Consider the following 20,511-nt stretch of genomic DNA (forward strand, 5'->3'; position numbering starts at 1 on the left):
TCAGTGGCTTCCAGTCACCCAGAGCAGAATTTCTCAAACCTAAGTAGATACCTAGGATTTTCTATGGTGAACTTAAAATATGTTCAGTACGTTAGATATATGCAAATATAAAACTGTATATAAACTTCTTATGTTGTATCTTTTGAACAACTATAATGCTCAAACAGTTGTACATTAAATGAAGCAAAACTATGTATGAAACAAATTCTGATGAATACTTATTCACTGATACCAGTGAGACTGCCGGACCTGTCATGCTTCACTGTTCTTGGGGGCGTGAATTCCTTACAGAAAGACCTGTCCTTACTGCCTTTGCTGCTGCTACTGCTAAGTCGCTTCAGTCGTGTCCGACTCTGTGCGACCCCATAGACGGCAGCCCACCAGGCTGCGGCATCCCTGGGATTCTCTAGGCAAGAATACTGGAGTAGGTTGCCATTTCCTTCTCCAATGCATGAAAGTGAAAAGTCAAAGTGAAGTCACTCAGTCGTGTCCGACTTCACGACCCCATGAACTGCAGCCTACCAGGCTCCTCCTTCCATGGGATTTTTCAGGCAAGAGTACAGGAGTGGGGTGCCATTGCTTTACCCAGTGACTTCACCTCTTTTCTTTAGTTAAACCACTGTAAAAACCTTCCTTTGTTCCGTGTGTTAAGATTTCATTTGATCTTCACTTGACAAACACTATTTACGTAAAATAGTCTCCATTACATAAAATGTCTCTCATTAACCTGTGCCAATGACAAATAGTCCCATTTGTTAGCGAGTGCAGTTCTAAAGGCAAACGTGATTTGAAATCAATGAAATTTGATTGTGACAGTAATCAATCAAAGGGATGATCCAGAGTATCCTTTTGTTCAAAAAAATTTGTTTAGATTTTTATCAAATTGAAAATAAAAAGTATCCCTAGGGAAGTCTCATCATCTTGAGACTACATGTACCAATCCCTCAAGGTCTGTATAGGTGCTTTATAGGACAAAGTCTGTAAGTCTCAGTGTAGTATACAGGGCACTTGTTATCTGCATCTTGCCCACATTTTCAGCCTCATCTTTGCCCATCCTTCACATTTGCTCCTGTGGTTCTGACATCTTTCCTCCATGCTCAAGCCAGGGTCCCTTTACATTAAAAATTTTCTTTATCTGGAGCTCCCTTCCTCTCCTCTTATCTATTTATCTCAAGACTCAGGTATCTCAGCTCCTCTCAGACACTTTTCCTGACCCTTCCATCTTCGTGATAACCTTGCCTCTTCTCTCATGTTACTCTGCATTCACTGTCTGTGGCACTATATTAGAATTGTTAGTCTGTCTTTGCAACGTTTGTTTAGAGAGGTCCATTCATTCATTCAACATCCATATGCATTAACCACATTTTAGGCACTGGGCTATGGATGCATATGTATGTTGAATGAATGTTAGTCACTCAGTCATGTCCAACTCTTTGTGACCCCATGGACTGTAGTCCATTAGGCTCTGTCCATGGGATTTCCCAGGCAAGAATACTGGAGTGGGTTGCCGTTTCCTTTTCCAGGGGACCTTCCCAACCCAGGGATCGAACCCAGATCTTCTACATTGCAGGCAGTTTCTTTACTGTCTGAGCTACCAGGGAAGCCCATGTTGAATGAATGGGCTCTTCTAAAAACAATGTATGTATAGATTCTATTATCATTAACTAAATACTTTTAACATAGAACTATATTTAGTCTTTATTCTTTAAATGTAGGAAAACACAATATTAATAAGAAGAAATGTTGTTTTATTCGCTGAATTGTGTCTACCTCTTTTGCAACCCCATGGACTAGCTCACCAGGCTCTTTTGTCTATGATTTCCCAGGCAAGAATACTGGAGTGGATTGCCATTTCCTTCTTCAAGGGATCTTCCTGACCCAGGGATCAAACTTGTGTCTCCTGCGTTGCAGAAGGCTTCTTTACACTGAGCCCACAGGGAAACCCAGCCAATAAGAAGAAATAACTTCTAAAAAAACTTTTATCCCTAACAGTTCTCCCTATAAAGTAGATGTTTTCTTGTTGAAAGTAAAATGGCATAAACCCCTAGCTTAGGATTTGGAAATGACTTCTCTTAATTTGGGGCATAGAACAAACATTAATTCTTTTTTTTCATTCTGTGTCTACATGATGCCTTGAGAATACTTAACCATCCTTGCCATGATACTTTCAAGATGAAGAGATTAGAGTTCAGAAGTTAATAAAATGCTTTTTGTTCATATATTTTGTTTAAAGAGGGATAACAATAAATATATAAAGCACTCTGATTATTAAACCTAAACATTTGCTCAGAGACAAAAAAAATTTGAACCAAGGCCACAAGAGGTCATTCATTCAACATGTAATTATTTTCATCTACAATGTGCTGGGAACTATTTTGGCATAGGGTTTAACTGATCAGGGAACAAGATCCTCACTTGTCCAAGGAGATAGATGGTAAATAGATTTTTAAAATATTTTCAGGTAGTGATAAAGTACTGTGAAGAGGATAAAACAGGGGGATGTGCTTGATAGTGTTTGGGAGCCCTGCTGCACCCAGAATGGTCAGGAAAGGCCTTTGTGAAAAGTGGAGTTTTGAACTGAGCCTTGAATGAGGATGAGCCAGTCTGCACAGAACTAAAGTTAGAGTGGTTCAGGCAGAGGGATGTTCCAGTGCAGGGTCCCCAGGGCAATAACAACGTTGGATTATTCTGAAACTATCAGAAAGCTAGTATGCCTTGTCGGGAGTAAGGAATTTTGGATTTTATTCTGTGGTGAAGGGAAGCCATAGGACACTCTGGAGAAGGAAAGTAACATGATCTGATTTTTTTTGATAAGATCATTGTGGCTGTAGTGTAGAGAATAGACTGCAGGGGCACGAGAATGGAAACGAGATGGTGGCTGTGGCACTGGCCCAGATGAGCGATGGTAAATGAGCTAGAGTGGCAGGGGGAGAGGGAAAGAAGGGAACCGATTCAGGGTATATTTATATTAAAAGTAGAATGGATAGGACTTCTGATGACTTGAATGTTAAAGGTATTAAATAAAAAATATTAAAGACACTAAATAAAAAGTCAAGTTCAGTTCAGTCACTCAGTCATGTCCAACTCTTTGCAACCCCACGGACTGCAGAACTCCAGGCTTCCCTGTCCATCACCAACTCCCAGAGCTTGCTCAAACTCATGTCCATTGAGTTGGTGATGCCATCCAACCATCTCATTCTCTGTTGTCCCCTTCTCCTCCTGCCTTCAGTATTTCCCAGCATCAGGGTCTTTTCCAGTTAGTCAGTTCTTCACATCAAGTGGCCAGAGTATTGGAGTTTCAGCTTCAGTAAACAGAACAACAAATAAACATCCCAAACTCCCAAGAAAAAATGGAAAGCAGGTAAATACTTGATGTGCTGTCAATGAAGGAAACAAATTCAGTTCAGTTCAGTCGCTCAGTCGTGTCCGACTCTTTGCAACCCCATGAATCGCAGCACACACCAGGCCTCCCTGTTCATCACCATCTCCCAGAGTTCACCCAGACTCACGTCCATCGAGTCCGTGATGCCATCCAGCCATCTCATCCTCGGTCGTCCCCTTCTCCTACCCTCAATCCCTCCCAGCATCAGAGTCTTTTCCAATGAGTCAACTCTTCGCATGAGGTAGCCAAAGTACTGGAGTTTCAGCTTTAGCATCATTCCTTCCAAAGAAATCCCAGGGTTGATCTCCTTCAGAATGGACTGGTTGGATCTCCTTGCAGTCCAAGGGACTCTCAAGAGCCTTCTCCAACACCACAGTTCAAAAGCATCAATTCTTCGGCTCTCAGCCTTCTTCACAGTCCAACTCTCACATCCATGCATGTGAGAAAACCAGGGAAAACCATAGCCTTAACTAGACGGACCTTAGTTGGCAAAGTAATGTCTCTGCTTTTGAATATACTCTCTAGGTTGGTCATAACTTTTCTTCCAAGGAGTAAGCATCTTTTAATTTCATGGCTGCAGTCACCATCTGCAGTGATTTTGGAGCCCCAAAAATAAAGTCTGACGCTGTTTCCACTATTTCCCCATCTATTTTCCATGAAGTGATGGGACCAGATGCCATGATCTTCGTTTTCTGAGTGTTGAGCTTTAAGCCCACTTTTTCATTCTCCTCTTTCACTTTCATCAAGAGGCTTTTTAGCTCCTCTTCACTTTCTGCCATAAGGGTGGTGTCATCTGCATATCTGAGGTTATTGATATTTCTCCCAGCAATCTTGATTCCAGCTTGTGAAGGAAACAAAGATTTTATTAAATCAACACAGTAGCATTATAGGCATTAATCCTGGAGAATGTTAGGATCTGTTCTATGGCTGGGGCATATCGGAAGAGAGGAATAAAATCAGGCCAGAAATAGGCAGGGGTCGGAGCTTGTTGGTCCATGGCAATGAGATGGAAAAAAATCTCTATAGAGTGAGATGTGACGTTCCCTTTAAGAGATAGTTGCATACAGCATCAGGGCAAGAGTGAAGCAGACCAGTTAGCAGGTTAATTGTGTAGTTTGGGTGACAGTGAGTCATTTTTGGTAATTTATTTTGAAATTAATTGAGGCTTTTAACGGTAAATTTTGTTCTTTTATTTTTCTCTGTATATTTGAATGACATGTAGTATCATTAATGGAGAAGGCAATGGCACCCCACTCTAGTACTCTTGCCTGGAGAATCCCATGGACAGAGGAGCCTGGTACGCTGCAGTCCATGGGGTTGCAAAGAGTCAGACACGACTGAGCGACTTCACTTTGACTTTTCACTTTCATGCATTGGAGAAGAAAATGGCAACCCACTCCAATGTTCTTGCCTGGAGAATCCCAGGGACGGCAGAGCCTGGTGGGCTGCCGTCTGTGGGGTCGTACAGAGTCAGACACGACTGCAGCGACTTAGCAGTAGCAGCAGCAACAGCGATATCATTAAGTGTCCATTTAATGATGTACTACATTGTAGTACAAATATGTAGTTCATTCATTCATATGCAAAATCCAGAAAGATTTAGGTTTTTAAAGGATTGGTAGTAAAGTTTGCTAGCTATTTATTTTAAAAAGTATTTTACTTATTAAAAAGAACATGTATAGCTAACATGGCATAACATATAAATAATAAATGAATACCCAGAGAGCTATCATTAACCTTAATAAAACAGAACATAACCTAAAATTTTGACATCTATGTGCCAATCCTGTTTCTTGGATCCCTCTTTTCTCTTAATATAAATAAAACATTAAGGTTTGAATGTTTTTGAGCATCATGTAAATTGAGTCATATTGCATATATGTACTCTTATACAGGTTGTCTTTTTTTCTTTTCTTCAACATACTTGACAAAGTACCTGTGGGTTAATTTCATTTATTTTTACCAATATATAGTAGTTCATTTTGTGAATTTTCTACGGTTTATTTATCCATTTTCTACTGGCTGGGCTTTTGTTTCTTTTGGGCTTTTTATTCCTAGAAAAGTGCTGCTATAGACCTTAAACCTGTCTTTTGGTACACACATTAAAGAAGGTGTTCATTTTCTACTGCTACGTAGCAAATTACCCCAAACTAAGCACATTAACTAACACCCATTTATAGTCTTTTTTTTTAAAATAACTCCAATAACTACTTGTCAGTATCATTTATTGAAGGGGGTCCTCATTTCTCTACAAATCTGTGGTGTTAACTCTGTTTATCAAGTTTACACTCATAGTCCATTTTAGGCTCGGTTTTCTGGTCTCTTTTTCTATTCCCAGGTTAATGAATACCTGACCACTTTTATAATAAGGCTTTTGAGCTAGTAGAGCAAGACCTCTATTGCTTTTCTTTAAGAGGGTGTTGCTTTTTTTTTTTTTTTTCCATTTGCACTTGCCCTTTCATATACATTTTTAAATCCATTTAAGTTCTACAGAAACCTTATTGAAATTTTGGTTGGGATGACATTAAATCTACCTGTCATTTTGAGAACTGACATCTTTACCATATTATCAAATTATCCTATCTCTGAAAACAGTATATATCTCTCCATTTATCTGGATCTTTTTTAGTGTCTTAGCTCAATTGGTAAAGAATCTGCTTGCAGTGCAGGATAGCCCTGTTTGATTCCTGGATCGGGACGATCCCCTGGAGGAGGGAGAGGCTACCCACTCCAACATTCTTGGGCTTCCCTTGTGGCTCAGCTGGTAAAGAATCTGCTGGCAATGTGGGGGACCTGGGTTCCATCCCTGGGTTGGGAAGATCCCCTGGAGAAGGGAAAGGCTACCTACTCCTGTATTCTGGCCTGGAGAATTCCTTGGAATGTATAGTCCATGGGGTCACAAAGAGACACGACTGAGTGACTTTCACTAATGAAATTTTATAATATTTTTTTACTGGATTGCATACATAATTTGCAGTTTTCTAAGTACACTGTATTTTTGGTCAGTGTTGTAAATGGTATATTTTTAAGTTTAGGTTTTCTAACTAAATTTTTGATAGTATATAAACATGCAGTTGTCTGTATATTGATCTTATATTTAGCAACATTGTTCTTATATATTGATCTTGCTTGCCAGTGTTTATCTTTAATAGCAATAATTGTCATTTGTAAGGTTTGGGGGATTTTTCTACATAGCCAATCATGTCCTCTGGAAACTGTGACAGTTTTGTTACTTCCTTCTCAATTCTTTTACCTTCTTTACTCTATTTTTTCTTTTTTTTTGCTGTGTTGGCCAGGACCTACAGTGCAGTGTTGAATAGAACCAGTGATAGTGGACCTCCTTGTCTTATTCATGTTTATAAATGGAATACTTCTAATATTTCACCATTAAGGATGACATCATAGGGTTTCGAATGGTGCCTTTTGTTAGGTTAATGAAATTCTCATCCATTCCATATTTGCTAAAAGTCTTGTTCATTTTATTTTTAAATATGAATGGGAATTGAATTTTGTCAAAAACTTTCTCTGTAATTGCTGAGGTGATGATATGGTTTTTTCCTGTAGTCTGATAATGTGGTAATTACATGAATATATTTTTTAATGTCAGACCGAACTTGGGTTTAGATAAGTGTTTGTGATGTATTTTGTTTTTTTAAAAACTGTGGGAGTTGGGCAACTACTGGCTTCATTACTTGCTCGGCTCCTTGGACCTTTGCTGGCTCTGAGGGTTTCTCTTTCTCTCTAGCTGGTTTACTGGTGTATTTAACGTACTTGTCCAGCCTTTTAGGAATATTTTATAGCAGAAAGATTTTGGAGGTATCGGGTTCACCAAATTACCAGAACTAGAATTCCACTTCCTCATATTTTTAGTGTAAAAAGCTTCCATTAATGTGGAATGTGATCACCTACCACCGTTGCAGTCTTCTCTTCTTGTCTCTGTGCACAGTCATGCCCTTCCTTGCTGAAAGAAAGGAAGTAGAATTGTACGGTAGAAAACCTCACAGAAGGATCAGAAGGCATGAGTTGCAGAACCAGCAGCAGCAGTTGCTGAAATCTTGACCAAGCCACTTACTCTCTCTGAATTTCCTTCAATCATCTGCTAAGTGGAAACAGGATTGAAGTGAGAATCGCATAAATTTATAAACATGAACACGTTGTAGAGAGTTTAGGGAGGAGAACGTGTTGATTAAGTAGCACAGAGGATTTTTTTAGGGTGGAGATTTCATATGGTACTGTAATGGTGGATACATAACACTATGCGTTTCTTTTTTTCCAGTTGTGCCGCACATGGCTGGCAGGATCTTAGTTCCTCGACTGGGAATTGAACCTGTGCCCCCTGCAGTGGGAGTGTGGAGTCTTAACTAGTGGACTGCCAGGGAAGTCCCACACTATGCATTTAGTAAAACTCAGATAGCTTAACAGAGGGCTTCCCTGGTGGCTCAGAGGTTAAAGCGTCTTCCTGCAATGCAGGAGACCTGAGTTCGATCCCTGGGTCGGGAAGATCCCCTGGAGAAGGAAATGGCCACCCACTCCAGCATTCTTGCCTGGAGAATCCCATGGATGGAGGAGCCTGGTGGGCTACAGTCCACGGGGTCGCAAAGAGTCGGACACAACTTTCACTTTTCATATAGCTAAACAGTGGGCTTCCCTGGTAGCTCAGCAGTAAAGAATATGCTTGCCACTGCAGGAGATGCAGGTTCGATCCCTGGGTTGGAAAGATCTCTTAGAGAGGGAAATGGCTACCCACTCCAGTGTTCTTGCCTGGAGAATTCCACAGACAGAGGAGCCTGGCAGGCTACAGTCCATAGGATCACAAAAGAGTTGGACATGACTTAGCAATTAAACAGTAACAATAACGTAGTTTTACAGCACAGAGTAAAATTTAATGTATGCAAAATTTTAAAAACAAGAGGAAGAGGGGGTTCCAGGATATAATGCAGACTGAGACAAAAGAATCTAACTGTATTACAAAAGTATGCAGTGACCTCACTGAAAGGGGTCAGGGAAAGGTGCTGACCTAAGTAACTTTGAGACTGTGAGACTAAAAGCAGTAGGAACTATACGTAACTACTGTCCTCTAGTCGATAAAAGTTTCCTACCGATATGGGTTAATAGTTCTGAAACTACTTCACATGTGTACTGGAACTGAACAATTAATAACTGTCTGGTGGATAATGGCAGCCAGATTTCTTACTGTTGGTGTGGGCGATTGTAGACAACCAAGAGTGGAAGGCTAGTATGATCAGGTGGTAATGGATTAGAGTTGGAGACATAAGTGTAAACTCTAGTTTAGCTCAACTGTAGATACAGATGGACATATATGGAAACATTTGTAGATAAAGATATTTGTATATGCATGGTGTAGTATACACACGTCTATTTCCTTGCTTTGTCAGTTGAGAGGGCCTAGAAGTGAGGACAACCTAAGAGCAAAGAGCACACCCAGTGCCCAGACCATTCTCCAATAAAAGGGACAAACACTCTGTAGAGAAATGGCTGATTCTAGGACGGGGTCAAGGAGTATACAGGAGTCTGCAACATCTTGTGGTGCCAGAAAGTAAGGAAGTGCTCAGACACACTGATGAGAATGTGTCAAAAGGATAGAGGAGGCAACTGAAAGAGGTTTTTAATGGCCGCAGCAGGAAAGTTTGAACAGTAAAATTAAATAGTATTAGGTTATGACCCAAAGTTTAAAGTAAATATCTGTGAGTCCATACTGATATAAACAAGTGGTTGAATTAAATAAATGGGGAAGAAGATACCATTCTGTGCAAAAAATTTCCAAATAACTTATGTAGACACTCCACCCTTAAGAAGGTGGGGCATAACTCTCTCCTCCTTAAAGGTTGGCTGTGCATAGTAACTTCCTAAGAGTATGGTATGGAAAGTGGGGGAAGTAACTTTACAGTAGAAACCTGTCAGTCACTAACTCACCACTTTATCAAGGTTAACATCAGCAGTGGTAAGTCATGTTCCTATCATGTACCCTTGATATGATGTGATAAGAATGACACTTTTTCCTCCCTAAAGCCCATAACTTCAGTGTAATCATGAGGAAAAACATCTGATGATGTTTTTCTAAAAATAACTAGGAAGCATTCTAAAGATAACTGATCGATACTTCTCAAAACTGTCAAGGTTTTCAAAAACAAAGAAAGTGTGAGAAACTTTTAGAGCCAAAGAGGAGCCTAGGGAGGCCTGATAACAAAGTGTCATGTGGGGTCGTGGATGGTGACCTGGGAGAGAGAGAGGATGTTAGGGTGGAATGAAGGAAAGCTGAATACGCTCTGAACTTAAGTTCATAATTATGTGTTAACATTGACTTGTTAATGGTAACAAATACATTATACTAATGTAAGATTTTAATAATAGGGGAAACTCGGGGAAGGCGATGGCACCCCACTCCAGTACTCTTGCCTGGAAAATCCATGAACGGAGGAACCTGGTGGGCTGCAGTCCATGGGGTTGCTAAGAGTTGGACACAACTGAGCGACTTCACTTTCACTTTTCACTTTCATGCATTGGAGAAGGAAATGGCAACCCACTCCAGTGTTCTTGCCTGGAGAATCCCAGGGACGGGGAAGCCTGGTGAGCTGCCGTCTATGGGGTCGCACAGAATCAGACACGACTGACGTGACTTAGCAGCAGCATGTCAGCTATATGGGAATTCTTTGTACTGTCTACAACTTTTCTATAAATTGAGAACCATTCTAAAGTTGAAAGTTTACTTTAAAAATGCAACAGGACTGTGGTAGATACCACTGAATAGAGGCAGCATTGCTTTAGTGGTTAGGAAGATGAACTCAGGAACCAGTCTGCCTGGGTTCAGATCTCAGTCTCACTACTCATTAACTATGTGAACCTGGTTACCCTAATTAACTAGAATTACTTAATCTCTATGTGCCTCAATTCTTATCTGTTAGATTCTTCAGAGGACTAAATGAGTTAATGTATGTAAAGCACTTAGAGTAATGCCATACACATTCAGCACTATATAATTGTTTGAGTGTATTGATTAATATCATTACTTCTTTACTTTTCAGTTTGGGGGATTTCTGATTATAGCTGAATTTCACTGACTATCCATCAGCATACTGAGTTTTAGCTTAGCATTCTGACAAAACAGTGTTCATAGTTTTGTTTGTAAGGGGGAAATCATCAAGATGGTAAGATTCCTTATTAAAATATTCATTTCCCTTGTTAAACTGGTGTTCTTTACAAAGCACTGCCCACAGCACAAACCCCTTAGATTTAGGCTTTGGCACCTAAAATTTTGGTAATATTTGAAAAAAAATGGAATGAATGTGTTATAGAAACATGTTTTTAGGCCTTTTACTTCTCTGCCTAGAATACATACCAACTCTTTAGAAAACCCCTTGTAGATCAGCGGTTCAGGTAGAATAGAGTTTTGAGTAGAACATAGAATTTGGAATCAGGAGACCAACTTGGAGTGTGGGTTCTTGTAGCTGTGTGATCAAGGCAGCTCATTAATCCCTTTGAGCCTCTGGTCCCATCTGTAAAACAGTGATGGCAGGAATGCATCCTGCCTTCCTCCCTAGCTCATAGAACTGTTGTAAGGATTAGGTGTGAAAATGAATGTGAGAGCTTCTGTAAGTTGTAAAACCTGTACAAGTATTATTTGTTATAATAATCTCAGGTTTTCAACCAGAGTTCAACTCTAATGGAGCTTGATAGTCATATTAAGTGTTGGCGGTCATCTATATACCTTTACTTACTTATTATGTAATAAACTGAAATCATTTGATTTTAAAATGCTTTAGATGGTATATTTTCTCACAGGGCTTTAGTTTTTATGACGTTTTTCCTTGATCTAATAAAGGAAGGCATTCTTTTAATCTGGAGTTGTCTCTTTAAGGTGGCAGTTTGAGGAAATGATTTCCAAACTCTTCACTGAAATTGGCTATATAGAGAACACAAAAGTGTGTCCCTGTGATTTAGGAAGTTGTCTCCTGCAGATAGAGACCTTCTCGTCCTGATGTGGAGCTGACCAGCAGAGGGTGCACGAGCTTTCCCAGAAGGTAGGCTGGGCAGACCTGACTGGAGCCATCTGTGTGATGATTAACAAGCACTATAAATGAAAAGGTTCTAGCACATCAGAAACACAGTTACCGAATGGAAAGAGACAGCAGCCATAATGTCACACAGCAATGTAGGAAGTACCTGCCCTAGTTGGGGAATAGGAAGTTTCTGGATAATTGGAATTTGACATTCTAAGGTGGGTTATTTGTCTGATTGGCACCTCTTCCTGCTGCTGCTGCTGCTGCTAAGTCACTCCAGTCGTGTTCAACTCTGTGCAACCTCATAGACGGCAGCCCACCAGGCTCCCCCGTCCCTGGGATTCTCCAGGCAAGAACACTGGAGTGCATTGTCATTTCCTTCTCCAATGCATGAAAGTGAAAGCCAAGTCACTCAGTCGTGTCCAACTCTTCGCAACCCCATGGGCTGCAGCCTACCATGCTCCTCCGCCCATGGGATTTTCCAGGCAAGAGTACTGGAGTGGGGTGCCATTGCCTTCTGCGCCTCCTCCTGCTACTGTTTGTCATTTCAAAACTTCTTTCTCGTTCCAGGTTCTTTGCCTCACCTTCTCAGCATCTGTAATTATCTGTCTTACCTGGTCTAACAAGTTAGGGTTTTTAAAAAGTAACCTTTCCCTGGACTTCTTTGACCCTAAGGTATTTGGATCCTGAATCCAGTCAGCTATAGCAGCCTGTCAGGGTCCCTCCAACCGAACTCTTACAGACTCCGTGGCATCTTTTTTTCCTCCATGGAAATGGGTGACCATCAGAAAATTTGTTAACTTTTTAGTGTTACTTCACTGCCCGTATCATCTTTTCTCTTCCTTCCCAAGTGTGGATAGTACATAGAATGTATATACTTGAAAGTGGAAGTGAAAGTTGCTCAGTTGTGTATAACTTTTTGCAACCCCATGGACTGTGTAGTCCGTGGAATTCTCCAAGCCAGAATAATGGAGTGGGTAGCCTTTCCCTTCTGGGGATCTTCCCAACCCAGGGATCGAACCCAGGTCTCCTGCATTGCAGGTGGATTCTTTATCAGCTGAGCCCAAGAATAATGTAGTGGGTAGCCTATTCCTTCTCCAGGGGATTGTCCCAAACCAGGAAATTAACCGAGGTCTCCTGCATTGCAGGCAGATTCTTTACCAACTGAGCTTTGAGGGAAGCCCATGTATATACTTAATGGTTTTAAAAATATTTTTTATTCTGATTATAAAAGTACTTTGCGTTTTCTTGAAAAGAATATTTAGAGACATTAGGAAAATGTAAGGATATCCTCGAGCCTTTCAACCAGAGGGAACTCCTGTAAACTCTTCCAGAGTTTTTCTATGCATACATATGTGTATATATTGGGGTGTGTGTATATACGTGTGTGTGTGTGTGTGTGTGTGTGTGTGTACAGATTGATTAACATGTATATAAAATTTTTAATGAGATTATACCATAGGTACTCTTTTGTGCCTTTTTAGCCCTACCTAATAAGTCATGTATCTTTCTATATCAACAAATTTAGGTTTTTACCAACATTTTAAGTAACTACATAGTCACCCCTCTAAAGATGAGTGTTTGGATTGTTTGCAGCTTTGCAGGATAATGCTGTGATAAATCCTTAATATATTCTTCTGATTATATTCTTAAGATATATTTCTAGAAATAGAGTGTCTATCAGATTTCTTATTTAAAAATGTTCACGTGTTGCCACAGTTCCCTCAGGAAAGGTCTCTTGGTGCAGTCTCCCTGACAATGTTTGAGGATACTTTTTATTGCACACTACTGTTCACAACATTTCACCTTTTCCAGAATGATAGTGAATAACCCATTGTACCATTTTTTAAAAATTGGTGGAATTTCCACTCTCCACATCACCCCCAGAAAGTTAATCTAAGGCAGTAGTTCTCAAGTTTTTTGGTCACAGAACCCCTTGACACTCTGAAAAATTATAGAGGACCTCCAAGAGCTTTTGTTTATGTGGCTCATGGTTATCATTATTTACTGTATTAGAAATTAAACCTAAGAAAAATATAAATATTTAAGTCATTTTTAAATAGCAATAATAAGCCTGTTACATATTAGCATGAATACCCTTTTTATTAAAAATGCCTATATTTTTCAAAAGAAAAAAATTAGAAGAGTATCATGGTTTTATATTTTTTGCAAATATTAACATATGGCTTAAAAGAAGATGATTAGATTCTTATATTTGCTTTTGCATTAAGTCTGTTATGATATGTTGCTCTGGTTGATGTATATGAAGAAAATATGATCTCACACAGATCTATAATTTTCTAGTTAAGAAAGGAGTGCTTGAATAGTCTATTCAGATAAGTGTGAAGAGTCTCCCTTGATCCTATACTGATCCCAGTAAGTGGTAGTTTCTTAAATGTTAATTGCAGTATAATATTTGAAATCATACCCATGCATTTTTTTAATACTCTGTTACATTAAAATCCATGGTCTACCTTGCACTTTGGATCCTTTACCCATGCATGCTTTTGTGACATCATGTGTTGGCCATCTGGAAAATACTGGTTCACTGAGTTGTGCAGGTCTTCCAAATGTTGACAGGTTTCATTATACAATATCAAAAATACTTTATTCTCATAAGAACAGTGTTTAAGTGTCAGTAAGCTCTTAAGCTCACAGTGGTGGACATAGGGTTTATAAAATTCTAATTTTTGCTTGAAAGTTTGAATTTTATCAGTGGCAACAAATGCTGTTCATTGTTTTCTTGACAGGCTTACTTTGTTTCTGAGAAAATGCCCAAGTAAAAATGGTGTTCCACGAAAACAGTCTTTATTGCTTCATCAAGGATACGCTTAAGTAAAATTGGCCTTTTGGGTTTTTTTTCTTCAAATGTATGGTTGGTGAAGAAGGCATGACCGCCCCTGAAGTTTGGTGCTATTCCCTTGATTCTGACCAAGGTACGAGCAGTTTTATCTACCATTGCCTATACACCGTTAGTGCACATGTCACCACAGTAAAAAATGCAAATAACATGTTGATGGTGTTATGAAAATATTTCTCATGTTTTGCAGACCCCCTTAAAGTGTCTTGGGAGCCACTAGGGATCTGAGGACCACATTCTGAGAACCTCTGGTCTAAGATACTAGTCATAAGAACTCTTTCTCTTACCAGAGACTGGTTTAGAAATAGTCTGTGATCCAATTCTGGCCAGTGGAATCTGAGAGCAAGTCTGTCGAAGAGCTTGGGGAAAAGTTTCTTCATTGCTAAAAAGAGATATAAGAAAGAGATGGTCCTTTTCTTCCTCTGGATATTGCCATGCCAGTGTGATGCCTGGAACCACTGCAACGATTTTGTAATTGACAAAGCCAACCAGCCTTAGAATGAAGGTGATGCTGTTTAGAGCAAGATGGAGAAATGACATGAACCTGGGCCCTTGATGATATTATAGAACTGAAGCCATACCTAGAACTTGCCCAGCCTCTGGACTTACAGTTAAGAGAGAGAATATTCTCTTATTGTTTGAGTCAGTTTGAATAGTGTCTTCTGTTAAATGCAGTCAAAAGCATCTCCAGAAGGTATTAATATTTATTAGTGATGAACATTTTTAAGTGCCAAAAATTAACATTTTTAGTGGCCATTTGCATTTCTTTTGTGAATGCTTATTGATGGTATTAGCACATTTTCTACAGAGGTCATTTTTAATTATTTTCTAAACATTCCTTACATATTAATCATATTAACACATTGTAACATTTTGTATTTATATCCACAAATGTCTTGCATAGTATGTCATTCTTACAAGCAATCAATTAGTCTTTTTTCTTTTACACTTTATGTTGGCTTTGGTATCATGTTTAAAAGAGTCTTTTCTACCCCACTTTTTAGTAAGTATTCACATGTATTTTTTCTAGGTCTATTTTACATTGAAAACTTTAATTCATCTGGAATTGATTTTGGTATTAGATGGAGTAAGGATATAACTTTATTTTTTCTAAATGTGTGGGTGTGTGTGTGTTAGTCACTCAGTTGTGTCTGACTTTTTGTGATCCCATGGACTGTAGCCCACCAGTCTCCTCTGTCCATGGGGTTTCCCAGGCAGGGATACTGAAGTAGGTAGCCATTTGCTTCTCCAAAGGATCTTCCTGGTTCAATTCTTTAGTCTCCTGAATTGCAAGCAGATTCTTTACCATCTGACTCACCAGGGAAGCCCAGGTAGCCCCTTTTCTTAATGTACTTTTTCAAATAATCCAACCTTAACCTACTGATTAGAAATACTAGCTTTATTAGAAATGGAATTCTTGCATATAAGGAGAGGGAAGCCTGGCGTTCTGCAGTCTGTGGGGTCTCAAAGAGTCAGCCGTGACTTGGCAACTGAACAACAAATTCTGACTAGTTTTTGGACTTTCTGTTCTCTTCCAGTGCTTTGACTGTGTATCCTGGCACTATCGACATGCCCAGGACATTTTGCTTTGTAGAGTTTTGTAATGTCTGAAAGGACAAGGACTCCTCCCATCCTCTCTAACCCTACCCCACTGCAGTCAACAACACTCATTTTCCCTCCAGTATTTTCCTGATTCTTCCTATATGTCTTTTCTTCCAGATGAACTTTAAATTATTTGTTCAGGTTCCCCAAACGTTTTTGGAACTTTGATTGGAATTTAATTTTGACCAGAATTTACATTTTTCACAATATTGAGTATTCAGTTCCAAAAACCCAGTCTTCCTTTTAATTATCTTCCATGCCCCTCTCTAGAGTTGTATAGCTTTCTTCTTATCAGTCCTGTACATTTCTGGATAAATGTATTCCTAGATATTTCATATTTTTTTGTTATAATCAGAAGAAGGATCTTTCCCCCTGTATATTTTGTTTTGATTATCAGTTTTAAAAAACCCTTAAATCTAGCTCAATATTTCCAGATAGTTTTGGCTTCTCAAAACAGAATAAACAGAAAGGATACTATCATTTGTGGTAGTATAGTGTGGACTATGTGATTTATGAGGTATGACTGTTGAAGACTGTTTAAGGGAACAGAACATCCCAGAAACTATATGCTAATGAATATGATCCTTCCAAGCTGGTTATGTTGGAAATCTATACATTTATGACAACAAGAACAATTTACTCTAAAGACAATAGAGAATATATATTCTTTAAAAAAAATTACCACCACTGAAAATATGAAAAAGAATTAATTAACTTGCTATGAGGACGTTATCTGAAAATAATGTTTTTGAAGATATTTTACTGTTATTGGAATAAATAGTAATCTCTTAACATGATTTATTTGAAAGGACAACCTTTATTTTGATGTAGAGTTGTAAGTTTTAGTTAAGCAACATAACTTTGTAGATATGCCTTATGTTATCAGGTGTCAAAGAGATGGTTGACAGGTTTTATGTGTTTGCTGCTGTTGTTGTTGTTGTAAAAGAATCATTTAATCAGTTTTTCTGTATTAAATAAGATTCAGTTGCCCCAGGCATTATGGATTGGCAATGTTTCAGCTGTTTGGGAAAATGGAATTTGGAATTTGCCAGTTTTCTAAGATCATTTAAAATAAATTTCTTTTCATCTACATTATGGATTTCAAAAGCATGTGTAGTCTAACCTGGTATCTTAATCATCAGTTAAAATGCTCCTGTAGAAAATGTGATTCTGAGCTCATAACAACTGACTTGTAGATGGTCTTAGAAATAAGACCTTTTGTATATTGAGGATTACTGAGGTTTCTCTACATGTTGTGGTCCTTGAAAGTTAAGACTATAATTAACATTCTCAATTATTCTTAAGCAACTTGCTGTGGCATTATTATTCATGGGCTATTTGTTTTAATCATTCTTAAATGTATTGATTTTTTTTTTTTTTGGCTGCACCCTGCTGGCAAGTGGGATCCCAGCGATCAAACCCACACCCCCTGCATTGACAGCATGGAATCTTAATCATTGACCTGCCAATACAGGAACTCCCTGTATTGATGTTTTAGTTTATATATAATTTCTTGGAATAAGTTTATTATATGTTAAGTAAAGAATGCTTGTATTCTTTTTTCCTTTGGGTGGGTGAGGAGTCTGGCTGTAGGTTGGAATTGGATGTGTGATCTTTCAGACCTGACTGTAAGCAATTATAAATCTTTTCCTGCAAGCCCTCATTGAAAGAATTGGTACATACCAGTGTGCACACCAGAATCAGTACACAACCAGTGCATTGCCATTTTCTGGAGAGATTTCAGTCAAGACCTCCTTCCTTCTGTCCCCTGACTCATCTCCTATGTGTGGCCATTGTCTTACGTACATCTGCATTCTGATAAAGTTGATTCATATATGGGGACTCACAAAATGGATGTTACTTCAGTGGCCTAGTTAAGGTCACATTTCTAAACCTTAGTCAGGATACCGGGCGGGAGAACTGCGCGTGAAGAGCCCTGCGCACCTGCGGTGGGCTGCCCCGCTAGGCTCGAGAGCAGAGCACCGTGCACACTAGTGGGCCAGGGGAAGCCCCGCCGTGTCTTCAGTAAAGTTGAGGAGATGCGGCACTGGCTGGGACTTGGCCCCGCCCTGGTGGGTGGTCTGCGTAACGCACCTCAGTCAGGCATGGCTTCTCTTCCTTTCGCACAGCTGGCCTGGAAAGGCACCCGCATCCCCTCGTACCCGAAAGAGCGAAATGTGCGCCCATCCTGTTGCGACTGTGGCCGACCCAAAGAATTCAGTCGTCCTTGGCACCGTCCTGAGTATTTGATAGTGCAAACAAAGATGAGGAAACTGAGGATTCAGAAGGTGCAGTGACCACTGTGGATGTGAGAAAAATTAAAGAGGTTATTTGTAGACCCCTGAGATTCATGGGAAGAGTCCAAAACATGATGGAAGCACCTTATGGCTGGAATCAAGACTGCCGGGAGAAATATCAATCACCTCAGATATGCAGATGACACCACCCTTATGGCAGAAAGTGAAGAGGAACTAAAAAGTCTCTTGATGAAAGTGAAAGAGGAGAGTGAAAAAGTTGGCCTAAAGCTCAACATTCAGAAAACGAAGATCATGGCATCCGGTCTCATCACTTCATGGGAAATAGATCGGGAAACAGTGTCAGACTTTATTTTTCTGGGCTCCAAAATCACTGCAGATGGTGACTGCAGCCATGAAATTAAAAGACGCTTACTCCTTGGAAGAAAAGTTATGACCAATGTAGATAGCATATTCAAAAGCAGAGACATTACTTTGCTGACTAAGGTCTGTCTAGTTAAGGCTATGGTTTTTCCTGTGGTCGTGTATGGATGTGAGAGTTGGACTGTGAAGAAGGCTGAGCACTGAAGAATTGATGCTTTTGAAGTGTGGTGTTGGAGAAGACTCTTGAGAGTCCCTTGGACTGCAAGGAGATCCAACCAGTCCATTCTGAAGGAGATCAGCCCTGGGTGTTCTTTGGAAGGAATGATGCTAAAGCTGAAACTCCAGTACTTTGGCCACCTCATGCGAAGAGTTGACTCATTGGAAAAGACTGGTGCTGGGAGGAATTGGGGGCAGGAAGAGAAGAGGACGAATGAGGATGAGATGGCTGGATGGCATCACTGACTCGATGGACGTGAGTCTGAGTGAACTTCAGGAGTTGGTGATGGACAGGGAGGCCTGGCGTGCTGCGGTTCATGGGGTTGCAGAGTCAGACACGACTGAGCGACTGAACTGAACTGAACTCTTTCTGTTAAGTTTCTTTCTTTACCCAACAGAATTCATCAGTAAAATAAAATAAAATAAAATAAACCTTAGTCAGCCTACGCTTATGGGAAACACCTGTTAAGGAAACCTAACATACTCCAATCACAATCCTCCAACCTAATTTTAGGTTGCCGACAAAGGTCCCTCGAGTTAAAGCTATGGTTTTTCCAGTGGTCATGTATGGATATGAGAGTTGGACTATAAAGAAAGCTGAGTGCCAAAGAATTGATGCTTTTGAATTGTGGTGTTGGAGAAGACTCTTGAGAGTCCCTTGGACAGCACGGAAATCAAACCAGTCAATCCTAAAGGAAATCAGTCCTGAATATTCTTTGGAAGGACTGATGTTGAAGCTGAATACTTTAGCCACCTGATTCAAAGAACGGATTCATTGGAAAAGACCCTGATGCTGGGCAAGATTGAAGGCAGGAGGAGAAGGGGACGACAGAGGATGAGATGGTTGGATGGCATCACCAACTCAAAGGACATGAGTTTAAGCAAACTCCAGGAGTTGGTGATGGAAAGGGAAGCCTGATGTGCTGCAGTCCATGGGGTCACAAAGAGTCGGACACGGCTGAGTGAACTGAACTGAACTGAATTGAATTTTAGCTAGCTTGCTGTACACTAGAAAACAGGACCTGCTAGCCTTATAACAAAATCCCTGACCTCCTAGGCAATCATGCCGTTTCCATAATGCCTCTTCTAATGTACAACCAGCTCTTGCCCAGAACAACTTGGGAAGAGTGCTCCATCGCTTGTGAGACGCTGTATCCCCCAAACCATGTATGATTTTCCCTTGAAAAAAGACATCAGTCTCATTACTGAATTGTTTTAGTTTTTTTCGTTTGACAATTCCTAGACCAGATGCCTGCATTCAGAGGACTCCTTAGTGGGAGCCTCAGAGGAGACACCTTGGCCCTTTCCCTCTTCCTCACCCACCCCTTCACTGTCCATGGGCCCACAAAAAGACATTAGTCCGTTTTTCAGGGGTCCTGGGCGGTGAGACAGTTTTCCCCATCATGTTGCATCCACTTGATCCTTCCCTAGTGCCATTCCACTAGGAGAATGGAACACTGGGAAGGAAGCTAGGGCCTCTTTTTCCTCTTGCTTGCATTGTTACAGTAAGTAAAAGGCTTGACTGTTACTTTCAGTTTGTCTTTTTGTCCTAATGGATCACCTCAATACCTTGACTGCTTCACAGTGGGAAGTGGGAATGGTGTTCCTAATTCGTTATTTTGTTATTTTTTTCTTTCCTTTCCAAGCTTTAAGGGTTGCCCTTTAGAAATGTTTCTGGAATTCACTGAATAGTAGTAATTTGACTTTACATTTGTGAAACACAGTGTAGTTTTTACTGTTCTTTGTATAAACTTTGTGACTTAGGAGTTGTCTCCATCTTACAAATGAGCCTTAGGCAAAGTATGTGACTTTCCC

At 39.9% G+C, this 20,511-nt stretch overlaps 1 protein-coding gene across 8 annotated transcripts in view; it reads left to right on the forward strand.

Annotated features, from left to right (window-relative positions):
* METTL8 (methyltransferase 8, tRNA N3-cytidine) overlaps positions 1-20,511 on the forward strand; it is an 85,401-nt gene that overhangs the window by 1,985 nt on the left and 62,905 nt on the right. For 2 of the 8 annotated variants that reach the window (XM_069577235.1, XM_069577236.1), the window contains exon 2: positions 14,151-14,336. The exons of 1 other annotated variant lie outside the window; for it this stretch is intronic. The gene's annotated coding sequence lies outside the window, so the exon portion shown is untranslated. Of the gene's footprint in view, positions 1-11,258; positions 11,422-11,502; positions 11,886-14,150; positions 14,337-20,511 lie in introns of those variants that run through there. 5 more of the 8 variants (XM_069577231.1, XM_069577232.1, XM_069577237.1 and 2 more) reach the window with 5 other exon arrangements.

Source organism: Ovis canadensis, chromosome 2 (assembly GCF_042477335.2).
Source record: "Ovis canadensis isolate MfBH-ARS-UI-01 breed Bighorn chromosome 2, ARS-UI_OviCan_v2, whole genome shotgun sequence".
Classification (NCBI taxonomy): domain Eukaryota; kingdom Metazoa; phylum Chordata; class Mammalia; order Artiodactyla; family Bovidae; genus Ovis; species Ovis canadensis.